The sequence below is a fragment of the Cetorhinus maximus genome, chromosome 24, assembly GCF_964194155.1.
Source record: "Cetorhinus maximus chromosome 24, sCetMax3.hap1.1, whole genome shotgun sequence".
Classification (NCBI taxonomy): domain Eukaryota; kingdom Metazoa; phylum Chordata; class Chondrichthyes; order Lamniformes; family Cetorhinidae; genus Cetorhinus; species Cetorhinus maximus.
Window position 1 is genome coordinate 48409321 of NC_135902.1, and position 22837 is coordinate 48432157.

A 22837-nucleotide genomic window follows, 5' to 3' on the forward strand; every position below is an offset into this window, starting at 1 on the left:
CTCACTAGTGGGTAAATCTTGACCCTGCATTGACGCCTATCAAACCCCTTCCGTTATCATAAAGACCTTTATCAGGTCCCCCCCCTCAGCCTTCTGTCTTGGCTAAAAAGCCTCAGCCTGTTCAGCCTTTCCTGGTAAGTATGGGCACCGGAGAGTGGTAGTCACCCCCCCCCCCCGGTCTAAAGCTGCCCATTGCCCATCGGCTCATCCTTCTCCTGGCGGGCTGATTCCTTCAGGTGAGTTTTGCTGTTGTGTTTGTGAGGGAAACATCATCTACTTTCGTTCACCTGATTAGCCCCTTTCAGAGATTCTAAATGGGCAGTTCGACCCATTCCCAATGGGCTTGTGCATTTCCTAGGATACCACTTTGCCCCTTCTGTTTGCCCTTCGTGTCTGCAATCGCCCCACGGCCATGCCCAACAGCCGTAAGCTGCCAAACTGAAACCTGGGGATGATGCCAGTCATGGACTCGATCCATTGAGGAGCAAGTTTAAGTGAGGTGATGAAGAAAAACCTTTCCGTCTACCCCAAGAAGATATCCAGGGTAAGACTGGCACAGCGGGCACCTTCAAGAGGAACGCTATGTTTCAGTGCCAGTTGTGTTCAAAAACAGGTTTCCTGTTACGAACCTCAGCTTCCAACACTGTAGGTACTGGGCCATTCATTCACCTGCTTATATCTTCATTAAAACCTAATCTCACAGGTAGATGTTAGAAAGGGTAAGAATAAAGGCATGCATTTATATAGCACCTTTCAGGGCTGCAAGGCTTCTCACAGCATTTTGCAGCCAATGAATTGCAGTTAGAGTTTTTACGTAGAAAACGCAGCAGCAAACTCGAGCACAGCAAGCTCCCAGAAACAGTGGTGTGATAGTCACCAGATAGTCTGTCTTTGCCATTTTGACTGAAGGGCAAACACTGGGCAGGACACCAGGGATAACTACCCTTCTCTTCAAAATAGTGCGGTGGGATTGTTTTGCATCCATCTTAAGCAGGCGGCTGGGGCCTTGGTTTAACATCTTTTCTGAAAGACAGCACCTCTGACAGTGCAGCAGTCCCACAGTGCTGCACTGGTGCGTCGACTTAAATTTTTGTGCTCAAGCCCTGAAGCGGGACTTGAACCCAGGACCTCCTTCCTCAGCAGCGAGAGTGGTACTAACAGAGTCAGGGCCAACTCTCTTGGGTCAAAAACATGAGGGCTTTGATAGGGTAAAGAAGGAGAAACTGTTTTTGCTGACCAGGGGACACAGATTGACAAAAAAAAAAGGTTAGATGAGGAGAACTTTTTTTTATATATACAGCAAGCTGTTACAATTTGGACCGCACTGCTTGAAAAGGTGCTGGAAACAGATTCAATATTAACATTCAAAAGGGAATTGGTTAGCTACTTGAAAGGGAGAAAATTGAATGGGAAGATAAAGAGAGTGGGACTAATTGAATAGTTATTTCAAAGGGGCTAGCACAGGCATGTGTTGTAATTCATCCACTGAATAAAGGCAGAATCTGGAGCCAGTCTTTCTTTAACATTCAGCAAAACCCAGAGAGCACAGGTACAGGCTCTCTTTCCCACTCCCCCAACAAGATGGAAACCGGTTCTTATATATACTTAAGAATAATGCCCTAACCTTTCCCCAGTTAGTAACAGCTGCTCTCACTTACAACTAGATATGCACTTCATTGTGACAGGATTGCAACATTAACACCATGATAGGCCGAATGGCCGCCTTCTATATAGTATCTTTCTATGATTCTAGACTGTGGTATTAGCGGGAAATGTACCGTATGTTCAGTGGTTAGTGCAACACCCTAACCTTTTAAACCTTGCTGCATTATAATTATCGCTCTCTTGTGTGGTCTTTGTTTCAGTAGCTGATAAGGAGCAAACCAGATTAATATTAGTGGCAACTACCAGCATGGTGTCTGGCTCCTGTTCAGGGTGGAACATAGGATTATAGCACAGAAGGGGGCCATTCAGCCCATCATGCCTATGCTAGGTCTTTGAAAGAGCTATTCGGTTAGTCTCACTCCCTTGCGTGTTCCCCATGACCCTGAAAATTACTGCCCTTCAAGTATTTATCCAATTCCCTTCTGATAGTTACTATCGAAGCAGTTTGCTCCACCCTTTCCAAATGGAAAATGCAGCCAATTCCTTGGAATTATTTGTAATTGAAGTAGCGTGTGTTGGGTGGGGAGCACTTAGTGTAACTGTGAAGATGCTGTCATACTCATTTCACTTTCAAAGATGTACAAGTGATCAGTGTGAATTGTACCACCCTAAAAATTGTCACAATTGGGTTACAGTGATTGAATTTGGTAGCCTCTCTGGTCCTTAGTCAATGCATTAAGTGTACTCCGCTAATCAGCCAGTAAGCACAACAGCATTTTATCGATCGTACTTACTGGGAAACAGCAGGTACACACTTGACATAATACATTAGATAAAATGTTACACGAGTTAAAAACATTAAAGTAAATAAAAAGTTTGTAACTTTCTTCCACTGTTTAGTTGCTTTGACCAACATTCAGTCTCTATTAGCCAGAATGTCTTCTGTTTAAACATTGGGAAGACCAAAATCATTGGCAGGGATTTTCCAGTCCCACCTATGGCGGGCAGGACTGGAAAATTTGGAGAGCAAAAGTCTGTTGAAAATCCCGCCTGTTGTCTTTGCTGCCTGCCACAAACTCAGTACCCCTTGCTGTTGATTCTCCTCCTTGGTCACTGACTCAGGCTGAAGCAGACTGTTTACAACCTCGGTGTGTATTACCCTGTTGAGCTTCTGGCTCTATAACGCTCACTGTCATCGCAATCTCCACCTTCCACCTTCGTGACCTCTGTCCCTGCCTCAGCTCTCCTGCTGCTGAAGCTCTCTCGCCTTTGTTAGTTCCAGGTTCAGCCATTCCTATGTTCCTCTCACAATCCTCTGCTTCTCCACCCCCTGTAAACTCCAATGCATCTAATGCTCTGCTGCCCCCCCTCGCCTCTCCTGTGCCCGATCCTATTCACCCATCACTTCTGTCCTGATGCAGATTGCCTGATGGTCTCCCTGCGTGACAAAATTAAAATTCGCACCCCTTGTGTTTAAATTTCTCCATGAAAATTCTCCCTGGCCCATCAGCGCAACCTCCTCCAGCCCAGCAACCTCCTGCCAGGACTCTGTTCCTCTGATTCTGGCCTCCTGAGTATCCCCCCCCTCTCCTCCTTTCCACCACTGATGCCAACGCTATGACCAGTCTAAGCTCCGGAATTTCCTCCCTAAATGTCGCTCCCTCTCTCTGTCCTCGAACCTGCCCTCTTCCAGCAAGATTTTGGTCGGCCCGTCTAACATCTCCTTCCTCATCTCAGCACAAACATTTGTCTGGTCGTGGGCGGGGTTTTCCACGCCCGCCCGCCCGCCAGGATCTCACGGTCCCGTTGCAAGCCAATGGGCTTCTGGCTGAGGTGCCACCTCACCCGCGGCGGGTCCCACCCGCGACTGAGGCCGGAAAATCCCGGCCGATGTCTCTCTGAAGCACCTTGGGATGTTTCTCAACCAAAAAAAGACCAATGTAAACAAAAGTTGCTGTTGTTGCTTCTAAAGACTGGTAGTCCGGCCTGCTGAGGTCATAAAATAGTCACCTCTCAGCACCAAGTGTCAGCCCTTTCCTTTGCGCAGAAGTGGCTTTGAGTGAGTGGGCCGTTCTCGATCTCTTACTGCATTGGGGGCTAACAAGCTCAGTCTTGATTTGTCCCTCATCTCATTGTTGCGTTTTGTGGCTCTAACTTTATCCCCAGGGCAGGTCAACCAGGCTCTGTTTCACATTCCCGCTTGGCCTGTGATTACCGCGTGTTGAAAATGTCCCCTCGCATTGCCCCGCTTTATGGAGGAAGGTTGGGTTGTCCTGGGGATTGGGTGGGTCAGGGGGAAGCTGGTACCAGAACTGAACACCCAGTGAGTCATGGCATTCGGGAGAGGGTGATGGAAAAGCAAAGATTCCTGTTCAACAGCAACAATGACCTGCATTTCTATGGCACCTTTAATGTAGTAAAATGCCCCAAGGTGCTTCACAGCAGCATTAACACAGAAAATGTTGACACCAAGCCACATAAGGAAATATTCCGACAGATGACCAAAAGTTTGGCCAAAGCAGTAGATTCTAAGAATCATCTTAAAGGAGGATAAAGAGGGAGAGAGGTCAGAAGGGTTTAGGGAGAGAATTCCAGAGCTCAGAACCGAGGCAGCCAAAAGCCCAGCTGCAAATAGCGGAGAGGTTAAAATCAGGGATGCTCAAGAGGCCAGAATTAGATGAGATCAGGTATCTCTGAGGGTTGCGATGGATTCTACCGCTGTTACCATGATATATTCTGTTGTCGCAATGCTTGAAGAACACTGCTTGGACACTATGAAGCAGTCTTGTATAAATTACAAGGAAGTCTTTATTAACAATGCTGGACAATCTACATATTTATAGTCGCTATGGAGAGGACTCCACACTAGGTCCTTACACATTGCTACTCATCTCTAGACTGGCCCTAGCTCTAGGTCATGTACCTTTTTACATCATTGTGCGGGCAGGACTATACTCAACCTCATATTAACCCTTTTGGTACCAGATCCTACTACTACAGGTTGTGGGGCTGGAGATTACAGACATAGGGGAGGGTGAGAGGCTAGGGAGGGATTTGAAAACAAGGATGAGAATTTTAAAAACTGAGATATTGCTTAACTGGGAGCTAATGCAGAACTGCAGGCACAGAGGTGATGGGCGAATAGGACTTGGTATCAGGAGGAAATGGGCACACTGTTTTGGATTACTTTAAGTTTATGAAGGCAAACTTCTCTCTTTATTACCCTGAAAACTGCCCCGATGGCTTTCGATTTTGATTCTGACTAACTTTTACTTATCGTTCCATCTACTGAGTAAAACCACAATTTAAAGGTGTAGGGTTTCCATTGCCGCTGTTACCTGCCTGTGGAGTGATGATCAGCTGCTTTCTCCAACTGGTGCTCTCTTCAGTCACCTGAGAGACCTGGGAGAAATGACTTAACGGGAACACTTTCTGAACTGGATTTTATAAGAACGTTGAGTATTTTTTGATGTTGGTCAATTAGAAGATTCATATACCTGTGTGTTAACAGCTAATTCTCTGATCTGCTAGAAGAGGAACAATGAATTTACACCAGGGATGAGCCTTGATTTCTAACCCTTTCCACTGTAAGGCATCAATGCCTTGAGACAAATGTCTGAGATCTCTCAAAAAATTCCTTGGAAATCATTTACTTCTTGAATTTATTTAAATAGAAACACTTTGTTTTTTTCTATTCCTTCATGGGATGTGGGCATCACTGCTTAAGGCCAGCGTTTGCTGCCTATCCTTAATTGCCATAATTAAATGCCTTGCTAGGCCATTTCAGAGGGCAGTTAAGAGTCAACCACACTGCGTTGGGCTAGATTCGCAGTAGGTCAGGCGAGGTAAGGACAGCAGGCTTTACTTCCCTGCAGGGCATGAGTGAACCAGATGGGTTTTTACAACAGTCACCATCACTGAGACTAGCTTTCAATTTTAAATTCTTATTAATTAATTGCATTGAAACTCCACCAGCCGTCTTGGTGGGATTTGAACCCATGACCCCAGGGCAATAGCACCACGCCTCTGTCTCTCCACATTTTTATTGCTTGAACTTGGACTTCTGACTGGTCAAATAATTGGTCTCTTCAGCTGCTTTTCAGCCCATGAATGGTTTGGTATATGAGACCTGCCTCCAACATGGCCATTAACAATGAATAACAATAAAGCTGAAAAGGTAAATGATTGTCAGAGAGTGGGAAAGAAAAGATAGTGAGAAGATGGAGTGGTGGAAGGTAGGATGAGCAGGATGAAAGGGTTAATTTTTCATTGATTGTTTAATACTGCAATTATCCTTCTCCTCCTGACATTGAAGGTAGCTTTATAGACGTTAAATTAGTTGTGTTGGTCTATGAAGTAAAAAAGTACAGAGTTGCTCGTGTCCTGTGGAGAGACAGCCATTTGCCTGGACATACTAGAAGCCCAAGAAAGAGAAAAAGGCATTTATATAACACCTTTCACAACTGCAGGACATTCCAAAGCACTTTACAGCCAATGAAGCACTTTACAGCAGAGTTTCTGTTATAATGTCGGAAACACAGCAGCCAATTAGTGCTCAAAATCAACGAGTCAGAATGCCCCTGTCCTTAGTTAAATGGTGCCATGGTCCATTTGTGTCCATCTGAGAGGGTGGACAGGATCTGGTGCAAATTCATTGTTCTTCCTCCAGCAGATCAGAGAATTGGTTGTTAACACACGGGTATATGAATCTTCTAATTGATCATCATCAAAAAATACTCAATGTTCTTATAAAATTCAGTTCATGACGTGTCACCATAATGTCATTTCTCCCAGGTAACTGAAGAGAACACCACTGAAAGACAGCACCGCTGACAGCGCAACACCCCCTCAGTACTGCACTAGAGTGTCAGCCTGGATTTTGTGTCCAAGTCTTCGGAGTGAACTCACGATCTTCTGATTCATAGAATGGTAACAGCACAGAAGGAGGCCATTCAGCCCTTTGTGTCTATACCAGGTCTCTCTAAGAGCTTGATTTGGAGGCAAGAGTGCTACCAACTGAGCCACAGTGGTTGTTGCTGACTAGGTGAGAGAGTTGCCACTGCAGTTTCCCAGAGGCAAACTCCACTGCGATTAGCCTGGGTCCTTCTGATCCCAGTTGTGGATCAGGAACTACATGTGCTGATGATTCAGTATCTGCATTAACAGGCAGACGATTGCTGGTCCTAAAACCTGGATTAGGAGGCTGAAAGGCCAGAGCAGCAGATGTCACTCTGCCATTGCAACTATTCACAAGGTCCTGTTGTCAGAAAGGCAAATACACACGTTTAATTTAAAGAAAATTAATTGAGTGTTGAAACACTTTTTCCCCCCATTTTCACAAGACGAATACATGAGACAAAATTCCTCAAGTCTTCTATTTTTTTCGTTCAGCTCTTTCTTTTGTGAAAGCCGAAGGAAGCAGATTTAATCAAGTAGCTGCAAAGTGGTTTATTGGGAGTCACACAGCTTGATGCTGGGCCTGAGCATTGTACCTTAGAGCGGACAGTGCAAGATTGCAGACCACGTCTTGGTGACAGTGACATCATTACTGCCACTGTAGACAATTGTCACTGCCGGGGTGAGCTATCCTTCCCCAGTGACATTGGGTGAATCTTTCTACCTCTCCACCCCCCCTCTCCTCCCCCACCCTCTAATAATCGTGCCCAGGAAATGGAAACCATCAGCAAAAGATGTGACTCAGAGAGGCTCTTGAATCCACTTAGAACAAAGGAAAGCAGATTTGGCTCAATAAGTAAAGCTGGCAATTCACTGCTAACTGAATTTCACATTTCCATTCATTGTTCTAATTGCACCTCGAATACCTGATGCCTCTTATTAAGATAAAAAGGAACATTGGGTCAAAGACAGAGACTCACAGTGACCGAAAATAGGACATTCACAAGTGACCTGTAACATCCTATCCCGCAAATGTATGCACACAGTTTTAACTTGATCCTTAAGTGTGATTTTTTTTGCGGGTTACATCCCGTGCTCTTTGTTAGCCAAGAGGGAAAGGAGCTGCAGTAATTATGGTTTTAGTTAGTGTGTAATATACCTTTAAGAATAATACTTGTTAGGAGAGATCACATGATCTGTAGTGACCAATAGGAGAGTAGCGTGGGCTACCTCCGCAGTCTGTGTAGAGACATATTTGGAGATGAAAACACATGTGTAGTTGCTGCTGAGTACATTATAAGATGGTTCCCCGAGCAGACTGTCAAAGTCATTTGGCAGAATGCCTCATCGCCAGAACTTTCCAACAAGCACCAAGACGTGGCTCGGCTGGTGGTGAGAAAGGCCCTCCCCGTCAGATCCTTCCTACACGCCAGGAATCTCACCCCCTCTGCACGTTGCTCGAGGTGGCTGTGGTGGGGAAGAGACCGTTGTTCACCTCCTTGTGGATTGTGCCTTTGCAAAGAAGGTCTGGAGAGAGATGCAGTGGTTTCTGTCGAGGTTCATCCCGAGCAGTTCTGTGACACAGGACTCTGTGCTCTACGGGCTGTTCCCAGGGACACACACCGAGACAAACATCAACTGCAGCTGGAGGATCATCAACTCGGTGAAAGACGCACTTTGGTCTGCCCGAAACTTGTTGGTCTTCCAGCGCAAAGAGTTGTCCCCGACCGAGTGTTGCGGACTGGCACAATCCAATGTCCAGGACTACGTGCTGAGGGACGCACTAAAGCTTGGGGCAGCTGCTGCAAAGGCGCAATGGGGAAGGGTCGCTGTCTAAGACCTTTCTGCCATAGCGCACCGAGGGACTGGGAACTGTTTAAATCCCCTCGGGCTGTACAGCTCAAAATGAAAGGCTGTAAATGATTGTAATATTGTTTGCACTGATGCACCTGGTGATACATTTTGTAATAGTTGAACCGGATTGTACTCTTGTAATGGTGTTTTTGGAATGGTTTGGAATGTGATTGAAGATATTTTATGAATAAAGTATATTTTTGCAAAAAAAAAATTATAAATTAACTTAAGGTTTGCACCCAAGAAGTGTCTGTAGTTCAACTCTAGCACCAACAATACAACTCGGCCACCCTACAATGGGGGTAAAGGGGGATGTCGAGTGAAGACATCAACTTGCTTCCTTCCAGGCGGTCCCCAATGCCTCAGGCAGTGGCTCATTGGGAAATGCTGGGAAACAGATCCGGGAATGACTTCACAACCAGGTTTTAGTCCAGTTGATTTTCTCCTGTTGGGGAAAAGCCTGGTCGTAGCTCAGTGTGTCTCCCTGGAGGTGTGGAGTGTGTGGGGCTTAGGAATTGTTTAGTTATGGAGTGCCAGCCAGCATGTGTGTGAAGCTGACCTATTCAACCAGTTGATTTATTCCCGCCCATCATTGTTACATGTTTGCATTCCTTCTTTCGTTGGCACCGTGTGATGGTGCCAGTGTCACTCCCTGAGAACTTTATTAAAATAATAATTTTACTTATACCACACCTGTCAACAAGGGCAAGGGCAGCAGATACAGGGGAACACCACCACCTGCAAGTTCCGCTCCAAGCCACTCATCACCCTGATTTGGAAATATATCACCGTTCCTTCACTGTCGTTGGATCAAAATTCTGGAACTCCCTCCCTAACAGCACTGTGGATGTACCTACACCAAATGGTCTGCAGCGGGTCAAGAAGGCAGCTCACCTTCTCAAGGGCAATTAGGGATGGAAATTCAATGCTGGCCTAGCCAGTGATGCCCACATCCCGTGAGCAAATAAAAGAGCAACCTGATCATATTGCAATTTCCTTCAAATTTACCCTCCCATGACCTTTGCTCTTTGAGCTTTGACCTCCTGTGCACCTGCCACTCCCTCTGCTTCAACCACCATAGATTTTGGGCTTCTGAACCCAGTTCTGTGGAACTCCATCTCTTAACCCTCTCTACTTCTTTCTCCACCCCCAACCACAACAACACTTAAAACACTGAACATCAGTGAAAGGCTTAACATATGAGGAACGTTTGAGGACTCTGGGTCTATACTCGATGGAGTTTAGAAAGATGAGGGGGGATCTGATTGAAACTTACAGAATACTGAAAGGCCTGGATAGAGTGGACGTGGGGAAGATGTTTCCATTAGTAGGAGAGACTAGGACCCGAGGGCACAGCCTCAGAGTAAAGGGAAGACCTTTTAGAACAGAGATGAGGAGAAACTTCTTTAGCCAGAGAGTGGTGAATCTATGGAATTCATTGCCACAGAAGGCTGTGGAGGCCAGGTCATTGAGTGTATTTAAGACCGAGATAGATAGGTTCTTGACTGGTAAGGGGATCAAAGGTTACGGGGAGAAGGCGGGAGAATGGGGTTGAGAAGCTTATCAGCCATGATTGAATGGCGGAGCAGACTCGATGGGCCGAATGGCCTAATTTCTGCTCCTATGTCTTATGGTCTTACGGTCTTGTCATGCAGGACAATGCAACCTGTTTAATTGCTGGCCCATCACAGGTTGAAGGGATATTAAGATGCAGTTCTCCACTTTCCCTGATGACTCTTTAGCCTGCTTTTCACATTCTGCTGAATACACCCCAGTCAATAAATCTGTGCGTCTCTCATTCACCATCATGCTTTCATGAATGGTGGATTAGATCAGTGCAGAGTAGAGCTGAGTCCCTATTGTGTGCATGCACAGAGGGAAGGCAAATTGCTCAGCGTGTAATCCTCTTGCCTCCAAGTCAGTAGATTATTAAATCAAAGTCCCATCTTCCCTCTTTATGGGACATAAGGATCCCATGGCACTCTTGCAAAGCAGGGCACAGGAGGTATCCCTCAGTATCCTGGCCTTTATCGGTCTCTGAACCAGTGTCACTAACAAGCCAGGTTATCTGGTCAGTTATCTCATTGCTGTTAATGGGAGCTTGCTGTGTGGAAATTGGCTGCCAGGCTTCCTACATTATGACAGTGACTACACTTCTAAATTATATACTTGGCTGTAAAGCGCTTTGAAATGTCTTGAGGTTGTGAAAGGTGCTATATAAATGCAGGTCTTTCTTTCATTCCGATTGGTACAAAGCTCAAACTGAAATATCTTTGAAGGTATTTTACTAATTTTTTGGTGGGACCAGGTTTGAATTACTCAGCGGTGATGACATTTTACAGAATAAAGGATGTTGTTGATTATTGTTCACAGACTGGATCGTTTACAGAAGAGTGAAAAGCATTTTAAAGAGTCATGGGGGTGGTTAGAGATCTAAACATTTCTTCAACCTGTCACATCCAATGAGACTCTGTGTCTTTATGAATTGTAAAATATGTCAGAGTGTGTGTACAGTGACACTAATGAGAGTTTAAAGATTCATGTTAAATAATTTATAGGGGTGAGTTGCACCTCTTCTGTAAGTGATATCTGTAGTAATAACTGATTTATTAGAATCCAAACACTCAAAAATGTAATTCTTTAATTCATTCACAGGATGTGGGCATCACTCACAAGCTCAACATTTATTGTCCATCCCTAATCGCCCTTGAGAAGGTGGTGGCGAGCCAACTCCTTAACAACTGAGTAGCTTGTTAAACCAGTTCAGGGGGTAGTTAAGAGTCAAACACATTGCTGTGGGTCTGGAGTCACATGTAGGCCAGACCGGGTAAAGATGACAGATTTCCTTCCCTAAAGGACATTAGTGAACCTGATGAGTTTTTACACCAATCCGCTAGTTTCATGGTAGCTCCATTAATGAGACTGGCTTTTTATTCCAGGTTGATTTAAGCCAACTGAATATAAATTCCCCAACTGCCATGGTTACGGGGAGAGGGCAGAATGGCACCAGGTGAATTGCTCATTCGGAGAGTTGGTGCAGGCACGATGGGCTGAATGGCCTCCTTCTGCGCTGTAACAATGCTGTGAATCTGTGGTGGGATTTGAACTCATGTCTCTGGATCATTAGTGCAGTAACATAGCCTCTATATGCTGCTGCACGCCATAATATTAGACATTTTACACAAATAGCCATTCAACAATGGGCATTTAATATTGAGAAGACTGCAACATAGGAAGCAGCAGAGTCTTGTGTTCATCTCGAGGTTTCCTGTGGCACTCTCATTTGGAGGTTTTGGGTTCAAACCCAACTCTAGAGACATGGCTGTAAACTCTAGACTGGCACTCCAATGCCAGTGCTGAGCTACAAAACAATCCTAACGACTGCAAGTTAGCTTACAATTATGAAAAGCTCTAGTCTGAGGCAATTGGGAGTGACTGTGTTCAACTCTGGGCACCACACCACAGGAAGGATACGCTGGCCTTAGAGAGATTGTCACACAAATTCATCAGAATGATACTGGACCTAGACGGGTTAAATTATGAAGACGAGTTACATAGGCCAGGGTTGTTCCCCTGAATGTTGAAGATTAAGGGGTGATTTAATTGAGGTGTTTGAATTATTAAAGGATTTGACTGGGTAGATAGAGAGAAACGATTTCCTCCGATGGAGGTGACTAGAATCTTAAAATTAGAACGAGGCCGTTTTCCGAGATGGTCCCTTTATCTGTGGACTCTAGGCTGGTAGACTGTAGACATACTCTGGTATCTGCTTAACCCTTGCTTGTTAGTACTACTTCTAAACAGGTTACAGAGTAGGCACGTTAGTCTTTGGCACGGTGTTCCAACCTCTCTCTCTCAGAGAGAGCCTAACTACACAACACTAACTGATGTCAGTGGTACATCATCATCTACCTCATACATTAGCATATCTGTCCTGTTAACCCTTACACTGCACTTTGCAGTAGTAGCTGAGCAGTGGTCTTAAAGGGACAGATCGAGTTAACGGTTAAGCTTAACAGCATTCCTATTGCACCTTTCACAACCTCAGGACATCCCAAAGCACTTTACAGCCAATGAAGGCCCTTTGAAGTATAGCCAGTGCTGTCGTGTTTAAAATGTTGTTGGGGGTGGGGGGAGGGGGAGGGAGAGGTAGTTAAGATACAGGTCAGCCTTGATCTAATTGGATAGTGGGACAGGTTCAAGGGGCTGAATGGGTCTCACCTTGTGTTTGTAATCAGCTATGAGGCTCAGACACACACGGTGTGCTGCCAGCGAGGGTTAGGGAGCCATGGGCACAGTATGTGCCTGGTGAGTGAGGCTCTGTGCCGGGAGGATGTATTCAGAAAATCAGCCCTGATCCATGAATAACAACCTTTAAACTGAGGACTGATGAGAACTGGAGTTGGGTTAAGGCACAGTGAATATCCTGTTTAACCACACATGATAGATATGTTTAAAATTTAGCCTGATCACTGACTGAATATTTGCTTTAAAGTATCTCTTGCTATTGTAGCTAGTGCTCGTAGAAAAGGTGGCAATTATCGATCAGTGCAGGAACTTAGAGATAGCCCATCAGCACCGATTAAATACTGTACCAGTAATTCAGTTATGCAGCCAGTCAGAAGAGTGGATCAGTTGTCTCCAATGGGGATTATAAATTAACCTTGAGCTGCTGGATGTGAATTTGTTTAAAACTAGAGAATAGTCGTCATTCCTTTCTTATTCAAAACAAAGGAATTTAGCAGGTTAATGAGTGACATTAAGCTCAGGGAGATCATTCTTTCACAATACAATATCTACTGCAAAGAAAGACTCGCATTTATATAGCACCTTTCATGACCACTGGACATCGCAAAGCGCTTTACAGCCGATGAAGTACTTTTGAAGTGTAGTCACTGTTGTAAGGCAGGAAACACAGCAGCCAAATTGTGCACAGCATGATCCCACAAATAGCAATGTGATAATGACCAGATCGCCTGTTTTTGTGTGATGACAGTTCAAGGATAAATATTGTCCAGGACACTGGGAATAATTCCCCTGCTCTTCTTTGAAATAGTATCACGGGATGTTTCACATCCAGCTGACAAGACAGATGGGGCCTCGGTTTAAAGTCTCATCCGAAGGGCAGCACCTCTGACAGTGCAGCACACCCTCTAACATGGGGTGCCACACGGTGACGCTGGAGGAAAGGTTACAGGAATGGAGGGCTGGTGGATCAAAGTGGAAAATGATAGATTTTTGTGAGACAAAGGGTGTTATGGGATACAAGAACCACTGCGGGGAGCTAGCCAGAGTTCAGGTACATGCCGAATTCAATGGCAGAACCGGTTCAGAGGGCTGAATGGCCTCATCCTGTTCCTCCATACCTCCTGATAAAAACATCATTTTAAAAAAAAATAATAAACTTTCTCAGAGGCAGACAGGATCGCACGGCCTGATGGGGTAGACTGTCAGCACCTGGCGTAACATATCTTGTGTGGGTAAATTAATGTTGAGGATTATAGCAAAGCCCTGGAGTACAATGATTGATGATTATTGTCATTTTTGGCGAGCAGTCTACACCACAGGGGCTCCGACATTATCATCTGAAGCATTGAATTTAGTAATAACTTTAAAGAGTGATAAAGCAGCCTGGAAAGAAACATTTAATATAGTCAAAACTTCATTCGACCTGACATTTGAATCAGCCTCTTGTCACAGTTCTAATGAAAGTGGTTTGATTGATTCATTGAATCATAGGATTCTAGGTTTGAAAGGAAGTGGGGGTCTGAAGAGAAAGGACCTTAAAATCACAGATAGAAAGCACAAGTTCTGCAAGATGGGCAACTAATGCTTGTCCAATAATGTCCTCCAATAATATACTGTCCCATTTTTTTTTATTCTTTCACAGGATGTGGGCATCGCTGGCTGGGTCAGCATTTATTGCCCATCCCTAATTGTCCTTGAGAAGGTGGTGGTGAGCTGCCTTCTTGAACCGCTGCAGTCCATGTGGTGTAGGTACACCCACAGTGCTGTTAGGGAGGGAGTTCCAGGATTTTGATCCAACGACAGTGAAGGAACGGCCGATATATTTCCAAGTCAGGATGGTGTGTGGATTATACTGTATTGTACCAACTACTGTACCAACCCTGAGACACTGTACCTACCCAGAGACACTGTAACCAAATACTGTACCAGCCCAGAGACACTGTACTGGCCCAGAGACACTGTACTGGCCCAGAGACACTGTACTGGCCCAGAGACACTGTATCGGCTCCGAGACACTGTACTGGCCCAGAGACACTGTCCCGGCCCAGAGACACTGTACCGGCTCAGAGACACTGCACTGGCCCAGAGACACTGTACCGGCTCAGAGACACTGCACTGGCCCAGAGACACTGCACTGGCCCAGAGACACTGTCCCGGCCCAGAGACACTGTACCGGCTCAGAGACACTGCACTGGCCCAGAGACACTGCACTGGCCCAGAGACACTGTACTGGCCCAGAGACACTGTATCGGCTCAGAGACACTGTACTGGCCCAGAGACACTGTACCGACTCAGAGACACTGTACCAACTCAGAGACACTGTAACCAAATACTGCACTGGCTCAGAGACACTATACTAGCACAGAGACACTGTAACCAAACACTGCACTGGCTCAGAGACACTATACCAGCACAGAGACACTGTAACCAAACACTGTACTGGCTCAGAGACACTGTGCTGGCCCAGAAACACCGTACCAGCCCAGAGACACTGTTGCCAAATACTGTACCGGCTCAGAGATACTGTACTGGCTCAGAGACACTGTAACCAAATACTGGACCGGCTCAGAGACACTGCACTGGCTCAGAGACACTATAACCAAATACTGTACCGGCTCAGAGACATTGTACCAGCTCAGAGACACTGTAACCAAATACTGTACCGGCTCAGAGACATTGTACCGGCTGAGAGACACTATAACCAAATACTGCACCAGCTCAGAGACATTGTACCGGCTCAGAGACACTGTAACCAAATACTGGACCGGCTCAGAGACACTGCACTGGCTCAGAGACACTGCACTGGCTCAGAGACACTGTAACCAAATGCCGTATCGGCTGAAAGACATTGTACTGGCTCAGAGACACTGTACTGGCTCAGAGACACTGTAACCAAATACTGTACCAGCTCAGAGACACTGTACTGGCTCAGAGACACTGTAACCAAATACTGTACCAGCTCAGAGACACTGCACTGGCTCAAAGACACTGCACTGGCTCAGAGACACTGTAACCAAATACTATACCAGCTCAGAGACACTGTCCTGGCCTAGAGACACCGTACTGGCTCAGAGACACTGTTCTGGTCCAGAGACACTGTAACCAAATACTGTACCAGCTCAGAGACACTGTACTGGCTCAGAGACACTGTTCTGGTCCAGAGACACTGTAACCAAATACTGGACCGGCTCAGAGACACTGCACTGGCGCAGAGACACTGTACTGGCTCAGAGACACTGTAACCAAATACTGTACCAGCTCAGAGACACTGCACTGGCTCAGAGACACTGCACTGGCTCAGAGACACTGTAACCAAATACTGTACCAGCTCAGAGACACTGCACTGGCTCAGAGACACTGCACTGGCTCAGAGACACTGTACCAGCTCAGAGACATTGTACTGGCTCAGAGACACTGTAACTAAATACTGTCCCAGCCCATAGGTACTATAATGCTGGTGATTTATGACACTTCAGGCTGTCGATTCCAGTGAGTGGGACAATTGTCCTTCCCACCCTTGGACTAGACAAGTGCAGAATCTATCAGTGGCCCCGTTCCTGATTGATATCCAGTGTTGATATCCAGTGTTGGTATCCAGTGATAGAATTCCCCAACGCCCACCCGCTCCCCCCACACCTCCAACACTAGCTGGGAGTTGCTAGTGTGTGGATATTTGATATGGTCAGGAGTGGGGTTTGGGGTGCTGGGTCCCAGAGTCAATCAGTCCGTATACACTTTACCATCTTTACATCCTGAGTTCTGGATATTTAATACTAAACAATGTCTGGCACTGTGGTAGTTTTAGATTATTTTACACCTCACACCCCTAACTCCGCATATCTTCTATGACCTGAGCCACCACCTCCCGTACCTGAAAAGGGCAAGTGGATTGTGCCAACACCACTGACCATCAGCCCCCAGGAGGCTGGTGCCGGCTGCTTGTTGAGGGCACCTTGATGCTTCTAATTTTGCATTTTCCCTCAACCCTTCAACTTTTTACATGTTGAGTTTTAAAATTCTCATCTTGTTTTTAAATCTCTCCAAGGCCTCGCCCTCACTATCTCTGCAATCTCCTCCAGCTCCACAACCCTCTGTGATATCTGCATTCCTCCTTTTCTAGCCTCTTTCTTATCCCCAATTTTAATTGCCCCATCATTGGTGGCTGTGCTTTTAGCCTAGGCCCCAAACCCTGGAATACTCTCCCTACACCTCTCCGTCTCTCTACCTCGCTTTCCTCCTTTAAGACGCTCCTTAAAAGCTCCCTCTTTGGTCAAGCTTTTGGTTACCCATCAGAATATCTCTTTATGTGGCTAGGTGTCAAATTTTGTTTGCTAATGTCTCTGGGAGGTCTTTTGGTGCAGTGGGTAGTGTCCCTGCCTCTGAGCCAGGAGCTCTGGGCTCAAGTCCCACTCCAGGACTTCATAACCAAGGAAAGTGCACCCATAACATGGACAAACAGTTTGAGTATCGACTTATAAATCCTTCCAGCCCACGCCAATGGCGGGCTGTAAGAGTGGGGGAGACTCCTGGTCAATCATCTGATGGAAAGAAAGTTGAAGCCTCTACCATCACTCTCCCTAGCTCCAGACTACAACATGCATGTAAAAGCGTATGTTGCCACAGCAACTCGGTCGGACTCCTTGGCATGGCCAGTGGGCTCAGTAGGCTGGACGGCCGGTGTGGATCAGATTGGTGCCGACAGCACAGGATTCAATCCCATTTCCGGCTGGGATAAATTCGGAACCTGCCTCCTTGCGCTATCCATGGTGGAGTCCATGGTGCTGTGAGTCAGACTTGCCTTTGGGCAGAGAACTGAGAATAAGAGCGTCCCTGGGACGTTTTGCTATGTTAAAGTTGCTATAGAAATGCAAGCTGTTGTTGTTGGCTTGGACAGCTGTGCACTGTCCTTCACCGTTGGTGTATGTTTAGTATGAAACCAACGCCAAAATGGTACCTTTTGGGTCTAAAGGCCAAACATCAAGAGTAAAATTGCCCAAATTTAACCTGGCAACTGCCTGAGCTCAGCTCATACCTGAACATGAATTATCAGGCTAACCCGGGTTGATGCTCAAAATCCTTTAATTCCTTCATACCAACTTTGGATGTTTCTGGAATTTACTTCTAATCTCTTTTTTAATCCGTTTCCACTCCATCTGTCTGCACCCTGTCAGGTTCCTTTCAATTCTATTGTAACTTCTGTTTAGACTCGATTCACCTTATTTTTGAGAAGTCTGCTCTGTGACATCATCAGTTTGGATTTCATTGAGTTGGCTGCGCTGTTGGGTTGAGAGGCCTCTGTAGTTCCTCAGCTGCAAGCATTCCACAGGCAGCAATGTGATGTTTTTAACCCACAAGCTAGAAAATATTTGAGAAAATGAGGCTCCGCCTACACCCAGCTCTCAAAGTCATAAGCTCAAATGACTGACGTGGAACTGAGAGGGATCCCAGTGGTTTAAGTGTATTAATGTTCTGCTCCACCCCAGACAGGTAAGGAAGACCCTCAGATTTTGCCCTTTGTTCCCGAACTCTTTTTTAGATTTATTCATTTCTACCTAATAATTATGACCCTTAATTTTGGACTCCCCCCCCCTCCCACAATTGAAAGATCTTTTCTATGTCTCCCTTCTTGAACTCTTTCACAATATTAAGGACCTTGATTTGATCACCTCCCCTCAGCCTTCATTTTTCTTGGAAAAAGAGCCTCAGTTTGTTCAGTCTTTACGGAGAGTTAGAAAATTCCGGTTTTTGTAAATCTTTATTACATCTTGTCCAATGTCTCTATATCCCTTTCATAACATGGGGAGCAGGACTGTGCACAGTTCAGCACTGATATAGTAACACAGAGAGATACAATCTAACTGTAAATTGCTTAAATGGGACATTTGACATTTTTTCTTTAAATTAAAGGTAAGGATGTCAGTAAGCAAGGGATGAACTTCGGCTGCTCAGTGCTTCAAACTTATTCCTCACACAGTCCAGGCACAACTTGCTTTAACGTTGACTTCACCACAACCCTCCCATCTAATCTCCTGAGGAACGGTTTGGTAAAGACCCTCATGGTGCCCCCATCCCCTCACTAACCTAAATCTGCCACAGCTCCAGTGCAATGCAAAACCAGCATTGCCCATCCCTGGTGTGACACTTCTCTGGTCCTCAGACCTCAAGAGCGTCGCTTTTCTTATTCTTGCGCGTAGATGTTACTGACAAGGTCAGATTTGTTGCCCATCCCCAATTGCCCCTTGAGAAGGTGGTGGTGAGCTGCCTTCTTGAACTGCTGCAGTCCATGTGGTGTAGGTACACCCACAGAGCTGTTAAGGAGGGAGTTCCAGGATTTTGACCTAGTGACAGTGAAGGAATGGCCGATATATTTCCAAGTCGGGATGGTGAGTGACTTGGAGGGGAAATTGTGGGTGGAGGTGTTCCCATCTATCTGCCCTTGCCCTACTAGATGGTAGCAGTTGTGGATTTGGAAGGTGCTGTCGAAGGAGCCTTGGTGAGTTGCTGCAGCGCATCTTGTAGATGGTACACACTGATTACTGTGCATTGGTGGTGGAGGGAGTGAATGCGTGTGGATGGGGTGCCAATCAGGTGGGCTGCTTTGTCCTGGATGGTGCCAAGCCTCTTGAGTGTTGTTGGAGCTGCACTCATCCAGGCAAGTGGGGAGTATTCCAACACACTCCTGACTTGTAGATGGTGGACAGGCTTTGGTGAGTCAGGAGATGAGTTACTGGCCATGGAGTTCCCAGCCTCTGCTCATATTCTACACAGCACTCGTTCATCTCACTTATTAGTGACCACCCATGCTGACAGAATTAAGTACAAACTTTAAATATTTTTTTCCTTGGTCTGTGGGTAAGATTGTCACTTATTGTCCATCCTTGGTTACCCCTGAGAAAGTGATGGTGAGTCTACCCCTTGAACTGCTGGAGTTGTGTGTGGTGAAGGTGAGCCTATGGTGCTGTCAGGTAGAGAGTCCCAGGAATTTGATCTGCTGATGATGACAGTGAGTTGTTTTCAGCTGGGAATCTGTTCCACTGTGCCGATACTCACTGGGGCCTTCAGGAATTCTCTCTAGTCTTACGTCAACAAGAGCCCTGCTCTTTGTGTCTTGGCATACATCAAGCAGTATTCACCCATTATCCCTATGTCCGCTGACCTACATTGGCTCCAGGTCCATCAACACCTTAAGTTTAAAATTCTCATCCGAGTTTTCAAATCCCTCCATTTTCTTGCCCCTCCCTATCTTTGCAACCTCCTCCAGCTCTACAATCCTGTGGGATATCTGCGCTCTTCTAATCCTGCCTTCATGTGTATGCCTGGTTTTAATTGCTGTAGCTGGTACTTGCTGGCTTCCAGCTGCCTGGGCCCTAAGCTCTGAAAGTCCCTCCGTAAACCTCAGCACCTCTCTGCCTCACTTCCCTCCTTTCAGAAGCTCCTTAAAACCTACCTCTTCAACAAACATTTTGGTCATCAGTCCCAATATCTCCTTAGCTTTGATTATGCTCCTTTGAAGTGACTTGGGATGTTTTACTACATTAAAGGCACTATATAAATGCAAGTTATCATTGTTGACTTTGGCACTTAAGCAACCGCTTGTACATGGGATGTGTTGTTGCAGAATCTAAACTTGCAGAATAGAACTGCCCTGAATGGGGTAGTGAGGAGAGCAATCTGAACTCTGACAGGGCTCTGAATGAGGCGTGTGAAGAATTGTAAATGGGTGGGAGAAAGGGCAGAAATTACATTTGTTTTCTGTTGATTGAAAGTGATTGACAGAATTGATTAACGATTTTCCAGTTCAATCCCCGAGAGAGTGCGCTGTGTTTACATTCTTTCTCTGAAAATCTCATGTATTCTGTGAGATTAATGTCATGTAGAGTTTATCTGTGAATTAAGCTTTTAATATCAGGGGAATGAACTGTACAGTCTCACATACAGCTGCCTCCAGACAGTAACTTTTTCCATGGACGTCAAACTATTTATTGTACCACCCCGAGACTGCAAACTATCTGGTCTTCACACAGGGAGGTCTAATTTACAGATTGACAATGGAAAGGCTAACTTCAGAGCCCTTTGGTTATGGGCAGAAGGTGCTCACTCTATCACTGTGGATCATCATTCTGCGGGAATTCAGTGCAATGATGGAAACCCAGGTCCTGTACTCCATAGTATTTACAGTGCAGGAGTAGGCCATTGGCCCATTGGTCTGTACCGGTGTTTATTGTTAATGGTATATTAACTATATTGTTAGGGTACACAGGTGATGGGCATTGTTTAGTTAAATATTTTGAGCACATATAAATAGGGGGCAGCTGGGACACTGGGTATGTGAGGGGAGCTATAAACTGAACAAAGTCAATAAATTATCTCAGTAAACAAAAGCTCTGTGTCTTGGCTTTGACTTCACCAACCAGCTTGGATTAGATTAACATTTATGCTCCACATGAACCTCCTCCCACTCTTCTTCTTTTAACCTTATCTACACATCCTTCTGAAAAAAGGAACATGTTGTCAAAGCTTTTTGAGGGAGTGTTGATTCTCATGCATTATAACCAGTTGTTCCCTTTACAACTGGTGTTCTTGCATAGCTGTCCTGATGAGTACAAGATGAAAAACTTTGACAGCTTGTCTCCTTTTGCAGCAATACTCAAGTTCTGCACTACCAAGCAACTATACATATCCTTCTTTTCCTTTCTACCCTATGTGCTAATGAGTTTCCCCTTAAAAGCCTCTGCTATTTCCCTCAGCTTCTCCTTGTGGTAGTGAGTTCTCCATTCTAATCACCCTCTGGGTAAAGAATTTTCTCCCTAATTCCAATAATTCCTTATTGGATTTATTAACGACAATCTTATATTGATGAGTCCCCAGTTTTGGACTCCGCTACAAGGTCCTCCATTTAAGGTGTTTGGTAAAAGAAGCAACAGCGACATGAGGAGAAACTTTTTCACACAGCGAGTGGTTAGGATCTGGAATGCGCTGCCTGAGAGTGTGGTGGAGGCAGATTCAATTGTGGTTTTCAAAAGGGAATGGGATCATTATCTGAAAGGGAAAAATATGCCGGGCTACTGGGAAAAGCCAGGGGAGGGGCACTAGGTGCATTGCTCTTGCAGAGGCTGGCACACACACAACGGGCCCAATGGCCTCTTTCTCTGCTGTAGCCATTCCATGATTCTATTCTATAAGTGGAAGCATCTTCTCCATGTCTATCTTTTCGAATCCTCTTCATCTCTGTCAGGTTACCACTCAGCTTTCTCTTTTCTTATAGATGTAGCCTCTCAGTTCTGTACTGGATGAGCCAGTCAGGTTGTATCACCATGAGCTAAGATGGACCAGAAGAATTCATACCCAGGGCCACCTAGCTGCAGGACTCCTCACCTCCCTCAGCCTCTAACTCCACACCCCCCTCAGCCTCTAACTCCTCACCTCCCTCATTCTCTAACTCCACACCTCCCTCAGCCTTTAACTCCACATCTCCTTCATTCTCTAACTCCTCACCTCCCTCGGTCTGTATCTCCTCAACTCCCTCAGTCTCTAACTCCTCACCTCCCTCAGCCTGTATCTCCTCACCTCCCTCATTCTCTACCTCCACACCTCCCTCAGCCTTTAACTCCACATCTCCTTCATTCTCTAACTCCTCACCTCCCTCGGTCTCTAACTCCTCACCTCCCTCAGCCTGTATCTCCTCGCCTCTCTCAGTCTTTGTCCCTTCACCTCACTCCAATTTTTTCCTCTTCAGCTCCCTGTGTCTTTTTCTCTTCCTATCATCTTTTAAGGCCAATATCTGGTGCCACCTAATCACATGTCTGGATTTAACCCATCCTCTCACCTTATATCCAGTGATAGCCAATGAGCTCCTTCATCTTGGACTATTGATGAAAGGCAGCAGGGACCAGAGCTGGAAAGCAGTGGAAGTGGGTGAGAGTTGAACTTAATGGGTTGCTCTTGTTTCTACTGTGACCAGCCTTGGAAATGATAACCTACCGACCGCTGTTCAGACTTTAGATTATTAACTGTCTAATGCAATCCTAGAACAACAGCAAAACAAACTGATTGACTCAGTCAAGCTGTATAAATACATTACATCAGAAAGATTCAACACATCCATGCACTGCATCAACAACTCGCATTTATATAGCCCCTTTAATGGAGTAAACTGTCCCAAGGACCTTCTCAGGGGCATTATCAGACTAAAATTGACACCGGGCCACATAAGGAGGGATTAGGACAATGGCCC

At 45.6% G+C, this 22837-nt stretch overlaps 2 long non-coding RNA genes across 2 annotated transcripts in view; one reads left to right on the forward strand and one right to left on the reverse strand.

The window, feature by feature from the left end:
• The window catches only part of LOC144667582 (uncharacterized), a 113340-nt gene that overhangs the window by 14401 nt on the left and 76102 nt on the right, over positions 1–22837 (reverse strand). The window lies entirely within an intron of this gene.
• The window catches only part of LOC144667583 (uncharacterized), a 40220-nt gene continuing 35398 nt past the window's right edge, over positions 18016–22837 (forward strand). The window contains exon 1 of the long non-coding RNA XR_013573330.1: positions 18016–18090. This is a non-coding gene — a long non-coding RNA (uncharacterized LOC144667583). The remainder of the gene's footprint in view (positions 18091–22837) is intronic.